This window comes from Natator depressus, chromosome 8 (assembly GCF_965152275.1).
Source record: "Natator depressus isolate rNatDep1 chromosome 8, rNatDep2.hap1, whole genome shotgun sequence".
Lineage (NCBI taxonomy): Eukaryota > Metazoa > Chordata > Testudines > Cheloniidae > Natator > Natator depressus.
Genome location: NC_134241.1, coordinates 7,057,238 through 7,064,858, shown reverse-complemented (window position 1 = coordinate 7,064,858; position 7,621 = coordinate 7,057,238).

Here is a 7,621-nt window from a genome sequence, read left to right as displayed (position 1 = left end):
AGGTGGAGTAAGCGCCGTTCCAGGAAAGGTGGCTATTTTAAACAGGGTGAATTTGGTCCTCCTTTAAACAAGGGGCTCTTAGTACTGGGCTAGGAGCGGGAACTCCACTAACATACCTTTGTCCTCATCTGCAGCACCCACTATTTAGTCCCAGGTTCCCTACACACAGCTCTGCCAATGCTATTCCAGTCCTGCATGTCTCCTGAACAGCTGGGATACCGGGTTCGGGTGCATAGGGATTGATTTGTAAAGTGGACAAATGCCCAGAAGTGGACAAATGACACCACCCGCCCACCTTCGCCCACATTTATTTTACTGTGCTCCAAGCCAAAGGCTGAAGCTGAGTTCCAGAGGTGACAGTTCAGCTCCTAAATCCACTAGGCAACAGAGTCATCCCGCCCTTCCAAGGAGCATCAAGAATAATTCTCCATATGTAATGTGAGTGGCAAGAAATAACCTGGTTTTGGGGTTAGCCAGAGAGGAACGCTGACTGAAGGAACTGCCAGAGCTAGCTCATTCTTGTCTTAAGAAGTCTTTAAATGCAGAGAGATTTCCGCATCTGGTCTGCAGATCTGTCCTCCTGTAGGAGCAGTCTGAACTGTAAGGAGAACAAGCTGAGCATAAGAGTATTTGTAGTTGTGTTGCGGTTTGATATCTGGGCAGCATAACCAATTGAGGCTGGGTGCGGGGGGGTGGAAGTCATATCTGAGATTCGTGTGACCAAGCAAATTCAGAATGGGGCTATTACAGAGGTGATGCAATAGTCTGTTAGTTTCCTGCTGGTCATGCTGGTTCCATTGGGCACCTCTTATTGGTCCTAGTCACAGAGCATGTCCTACTGGAGGCTTCAGGAGCCATCAGTAGTTCTTCTCTTGCAGCTTGTGGCATGAGCCAATAAGTGGAGGAGGATAAAAGTGCAAAGGGAAGGAGTGTGTGAAGTTAGAGCGTCCCTTGGTACAGCGTGCAGAATTGAGGATTTAAATGACGCGTGACAATGAATACAGCTGCTGTGGCATCGGGTTTGTATGCAACCAGCCTGGTGACCAAGGTGGGATTTCACCCCATGGATGTGAGGGGACAGCACACACAGTGGCATCCGCATGTGTGGGGAAATGCAGGCTCCAGGAAGATGCTGTATAAGTTGTGGTTTTCCAAAGCTAGCAAGCATGGTTGTTTCCCATTTCTCTGCCTCAGTGGAGTCCTGCACACCACAGAGCCCTCTGGGTTGTCATCCATTGTTCTCCTCACCACCATCCCCCTCGCCCTCTTCTTGCTGCAAAGCCCCTTGCTCCTGTCACTCATCTACACTGTGTTCCAGATAAACACGGAAAAGGTCCAGACCCCAGTGCACTGGCAGAGCAATCTGGGCGTACAGCTGGCATAACCAGCTTCAGGAAGATCACCCAGTGTCGGGAGAATTCTCAGGTGGTGTGCAGCTGGCATCATGAGTTCTACACCACCCCCGCTCCCGGGTGCCCACATAGGCGCAGGGCTAGGATGGCCCTTCTTTCCCCGAGCCACTGTTGTCACGTTGGCCCCTTGAGGCCATTGGCAGTCACCGTAACTTACATTAGCCCTTAGGATGCTCTAAGGGCTTGTCTACATGATGCCGGAGTCCGGACTAGGGGTGTGTGTGTGAATTGTAGCGCGCTCTTAACGCTCTGAGCTTTAACTGCTCCATGGAGACCCCGCTGGCATGAACTCAAAGGTCCCTCATTCACTTTAACGTAGTCCTGTTTGAAACGGGACTACATCAATGTGAACTAGGTCCCATTTTCATGCCAGCAGGGCCTGGTTTGGACTATGGCACCGTGTAGACAAACCCTGTCACATCAGGGGACAGTTACTGCACCCAGCTGCCCTATGCAGGGGAGCACTGTGTCCAGCCTTGCAACCCCCACCCTGAGCTGGGCACTCCTTAATTATAGCCTGGGGTCTGGGCCTCAGTACCAAGGTAAAGAACTAGCAGCTTGCTTGAGCATCTGCAGCTCTGCTACTACAGAAGTGAACAGGAACCCTCTGAAGATGTCCTGTCCTGCCACTCACTGGGCCTTGTTTCAAAGCTGGGATGGCCTTTTCTGGGTCTGTCTCTTGGGTTGGTGCAGCGTTCCGGCCTGGAGTTCTGTGGGGATCATAACAAGCCATTGCAACCTCTGTCTGAGGACTGGACGAGACCCACTTTGTATCTCCCCCAGCATCACTCAGCCCGTCGGTTGCTGGGGGCTGCAGGTGAATACCATGCATTCCTTTCCCAGTCCCCTGGGGCTGAGGTTAATACCCCAGTGGTTCTGCCAGAAACTTCCAGCCCAGAGAGCAAGAGGTCCAATGGGGGAAGGAAACTGAGGTCTCAGTGATGACACAGAGGGTCCTGGACTGTTCCCTGGGCCAGCCCTGCTCCTGCGTCCAGCCTCCAGTGCAGTTTTAGCTCCCTCCCATCCCACGACACGTGAGCACTGCCCCCTGGACACCCCCTGCCTGCTGCTGTCAGGGGTCAAAACGTTGATGTTTATATTGGTTCAGGGCTTCGGCTCAGGGTTTTGTACATACGGTGGAATCCTTTTTTTAAAAACAGCTTGAAAAATAAAAATGTGCCAGAACCCGGCCCACTGTGAATTTGTTGCTAGCCAGTTCCCACCCCCATGGTCTCATGGTCTCAGTTAGTATCCAGCACAGGCTTGGAGGAAGCTTCGGACCAGATTCACATGATGTGATCTAAACTAATGAGAGTTTTCCAGGTAGCAAAGCAAGACACTGCCATTCTTGCTTTCCTCCCAGCTGCCAGCAGGATGCTGACCATCTCCGCACAGCTCCCGGCCCGCTGGCTGTCGGATTTGGGCAGGCATCTCATCATGCCGGGTTTGGTGGAGGCTGGGAAAAAGGCAACGATCCCAGCCAAGTTAATGCCCCCAATCACCTGGCTACCGACGCCGACATCGATGGCTGGGGGGGCGCGCTTGTGTCTGGTGCTGTCTGCGCAGGGACCCTTCGTCCCCTTTGTTGACTCGTTTTGAAGTGTCTGTGTCACATTAATAAAGGGTTCTATGGTTTTTAGTGTGATCGTTTTCCGGGCCTTAACACCAGGGGTACGTATGAAGTGTGCCGTGCCCCCAGCCCATGCAGGCACATCGCCAGTGCCTGGTGCCTCTGGCTCATACAGGCATTTCCCTGGTGCCCAGTGTTCCTGGCCCATATGGGCACATTAGTGCCCAGTGCCCCTAGCACATGCGGGCACGTTTTGGGTGCAGTGCACAGAGATTTAGTTCCTCTAGGCCCTAGCAAGAATCAGGTGGCTCCATCAGTGGGCCGAGACTGTCACGCAGCTAGAGTCCTGGCTACCAGTTCCTGGGCCAGTTTGCCGTGCCTGGGGGAACCTCCCTGAAGGCTGTAATCTTGTAACATCGTGGGGGAGGGGAAAGAACAAAGAACAAGGCCACCAGCCACCCCTAAACGTGGCAGCCTCTGATAGGTGTTGTCTCACCTCTAATCTCTGTTTATGGCGGTTAACAGACCAAATACCCTCCCCAGTCAAGAACAATAAACAAAGAGAGAAGATGCAAGATAGCCCGTGGAACAGCTGGCACCGGTGCCCGGCAGCGCAGTGAAGGGATGGTGAAGGAGAACGGGGGCGGATGGGCAGCGACTGGCTCTGGGAACACATCCTGGTCCTGCTCCCATTCCCTGTCTCGCCCTTCCTCCGCGGTTTCACTGTCCGTCCTCACCCTCCCCTCTTCCCACCCGCCCAGCCCCACAACTCCCCCTGCCAATTCCCCCTGCTGTTCTCAGCTTGCTAGCACCAGAGAGCTTCTGGGGTAACCTGAGGGGGAAGGGGAGAGGAGCTGGTGTGAGGAGGACTGGATGGTACGAGTCATTTTGGTTCCATATTAACCCAGTGCCTTGTGGGCCACGGCCCTAGAGAGGGAGATCCAGACTCAGGCATGCTGGGGTGGAGCTGTCTGTAGGATTCAACATGGGGCCTCGCTCTGCCAATGGCAAAGTTAGGGCAAGGCCGAGTGCCTTTGAAAACCCCTTTCCAGCCATTGCCCACGCCTGGGACTCCTCTCCAGTATTAATCAGCAGTGCATTTTATTGTTTGTTCACCCCACGGAACACGGCGCCCTCCCCCGGAGGCATGGAGAGAGGTGGGAACACCTGCATGGCGTGGGGAAGCCGCTTTGCAGTGAAGGTGGGTCTGGCAGGTGGGGTCGGGGGAAGCATGGGGAGCTTACTACAGGCCTAATGCATGGAGGGGCTGGAGGTACAGAGATGGGGTAGCGAGTGGGAGAGGGAGAATGCAGGGAGCAGGTGAAGGGAGAGAGGTGGGCAGAGCTCCGCGGGGCTCTGGAGAAGGGGCATGATGAAGTTAATATAGAACGGGGGGGGTCAATGCAGTATAGGGAGGGGGACATGACCAGGGTGGTCATCACAGCAGCTATTCATAGACTCACAGATTCCAAGGCCAGACAGGATCCCTGTGACCATCTAGTCTGACCTCCGGCTTCACACGGGCCTGAATGAATCCCTGGCTGGACGAGAGCAGATCTATCGGAAAAACAGCCCGTCTTGATGTAAAATATTCAGCGATGGAGAATCCGCTGCCCCCCTCAGTAAATTGTTCCAGTGGTTAATTACCCCCTGCTAAAAATGTACACCATACTTCCAGTCTGAATTTGTCTAGCTTCAATTTCCAGCCATAAATATTTGTGTCCCTCATTTAGCAGCAAGAGAATTGAGACGTGGAGACGAAGGGCTGCCTACGTGGGGAATGCACAAGGAAGTTAGTGTGCAAGAGCTAGGGGGTAAATTTAAAGTGCAATAGCTATTCTGCACTACCGCCTCGTGTAGACACTCTTATTCTGTGCTCGAGCAGATTAGCCGGATCCCCACAAAGGGGCACTAGCGTGGAATAGCTATTAGCTATTCAGCACCAGCTGCGTGGGGCTTTCTACCCAGGTAGATGAGCCCTCAGTGACGCACCTAAGACCCCACAGGAAAGCTGCAATGGAGCCGGGAAATAACCCTCCTTCCCAAGCTCCAGTCTAGCACCTTAACCACTGGACCATCCTTGCACACCTGAGCTGGGTCTGGGCGAGCTGGGTAAAGGAGATGGGAGATTCTGAGCACCTGGGCTAATATCTGCACTAGAGGGTATCTGCCAGTGGAGAGATTCTGGGTTAGCTCTGAAGGTCTCATAGGAGGGGAGGGGTTGGGAAGGGGCAGTTGTGCAGGGACATATTCCCCAGTGCTGCCTGGACCTGGAGCGTCTCAAGGAGCTGTCTCTCCTCTCAACCGGCAGGACAAGAGCAGGGAAAAGTTAAGAGAAGGGGGAATCACGCCAAGGTTTGGGGTGGGTAAGTTACACAAATAGCGCATTCAACAAAGCAGCAAAGTTCCTTCCAGCCAGCCCAGGCTTGCAGCTGAATGTTGGTGCTGTGGATTGCCTGCGTTGGTAACACACCAGGTTACCTGTGAGAGCTGGTGGGGAGAGCAAGGCCCCTGCCGCTCCCTCATTGGCACGCACCAGTCAGTGGCTGGAACAGGTCTTTCCATCACTGCCCATTGGCACCTCTGCCATCATCCTACCATTGGCGTGGAGATAGCAGGCTAATCACGCTGTGTGTGTGTGTGTGTGTGTGTGTGTGACAGGCAGGTGTGCAAGTCTGCGTGTGCGAGCACTGGTGTGCGGGGGAGGAAGGGCACTGGGCTGGAAGGGGAGTGGGCCCTGACCAGGTGGGCAAAGGGAACGGTGATGCGGCCATGGGGGAGGAGCAGTGGTACTGCAGGGAGAGCCGCAGGAAGGAGAGGTGGCATCTTGGAGAGCTAGGGGTGGAGGGACGGGTCTGGGACAGGATGGCCCTGGGGGAGGGAGAGAAGACGCGTTTGCAGGTTGTTCCTGCACTACGACGTCGGGATGAAATTCCACCTGATACTCGTATCAGGTGCCTGGCTGTTTGCATAGCAGGGTAAAAGTCCATGAAGCCGCTGTGCCCTCAGGTTCCTGCTGGCCATGTGTGTGCAGGGAGCAGGCACCTTCGGGAAGTGGCAATAAATGTGCCCCCAACCCCAGAACACACCTTGCCCAGGGTGATGAAATGCATCTGTCCAGGTCCCTGCTGGGGCTCGGGGGCCACCCTGCTTTAGGTTTCGGAAGCATTGGGATATTGCTGTTTGTCCTGAACTGGTCAATGACTGTAGCTGGAGGAGAAGGTGGGAGCAATTTGATCGTTAGTCACTGAGCCAGCTCTCCAACAGACACGTACACACAAACTCTCCCCCCCGGGCAGCTCTGCCAGATGCCACGTGTTGCCGTGACAGGCACACCACCAGCAGGTGGCAGGCACTCACTTTCCTTCCCCAGCCCTACCAGCTGCCAGCGGCCACTGCACAGTCTGCTCCCAGTTCATCCCAGCGCTGGCAGACAGGACAGAGACTGGGCTGCTGGCACTTACAGGGTGGCTCTGAGGAAGGCCAAGGAGCATGGCCACACTGTGTGTGTGTTGCAGGTGTGTGTATATATCTCAGCACCTTACACGTCAGGATTTTCGATGCTCCTAGAGGCATTCAGCACCATTTCCTTGATCTCATGCTATCCTGGTAAATCATTGCATGGAGACACCTTCTTTACAAAGTAAACCCACAAAATATAATTAGCCCAACACGCAGCCACCCTGCCAACAGTCTCCAAACAGGTACATTACCAAACAGTGACTACCTGGTGCCCTGAGACGTCTGTCTCCTTTCTTACGTCTTGCAAAGCGGAGACTGAATTGGGACACCCGTGTCCGAGATCAGGGGCTCTCTGCTAGCTTGCAGGATGGCTGGGGCATGGTAGCGGAGCAGCTAGACTAGTTGGCTCAGGACGGTGCAGTTTATAAGCTTTCTGGGACAGAGAAGTTGAAAGGCCAAATTCTCTGCTGGTACAAATGACCCCAGCGTCTGTCACATCAATGGAATTTTGCCTGTTCACACCAGCAGAGAACTGATATTTGCTCTTCAGACCTGGCTGTAAAGCACCAATCACGTAAATAACAATAGCCCCCGCTTGCCCAGGGTCTGAGGCAGCTGGGATCAGTACAATGGGCCCAGAGCAGAGGCTGGTATGTTTCCCTACTCCCCTCCCAATCCACAGCCCCATTACTGACACGAAGGGCCAGCTCCTCAGTTATGATGTTTTACATCCCAAAGTCAATTCCTCCAAAGCAGGGCTTAATTTGTAATGAAAGAGGTGCCGGGACTCAAGCAATCTTTGTACTCTCATAACTGACACAGCAAGCCCACAGGTGCCAGAGCTATGAACTGCCAAGCCTAGAAGTGCCAGGGCTGAGCCCTGGCACAAATTAAGCACTGCCCCAAAGGAAGAAAGTGGAGGAAGGAGAGGAGCATTCTCACAGCACTCAGCTAGTCACCGGAGGGACGGACGTGTTTTCTTGGCCATAAATGGCCTGGTCTGTCACAAGTCCCTGTGCACCCAGGCCAGTTCAGTTCCCACGTAAAGCTACAGTGAGTCTGGCCAAAGGCAAAGCTTGCCAGGAAAATCTGTTGCAAAACTGTGAAATGTTTCTCTGTGGTTGCTGGGATTGCCACCCCAGCAGGGCAAATGTTTTCAGCAGCTCAGCCCAGCCTT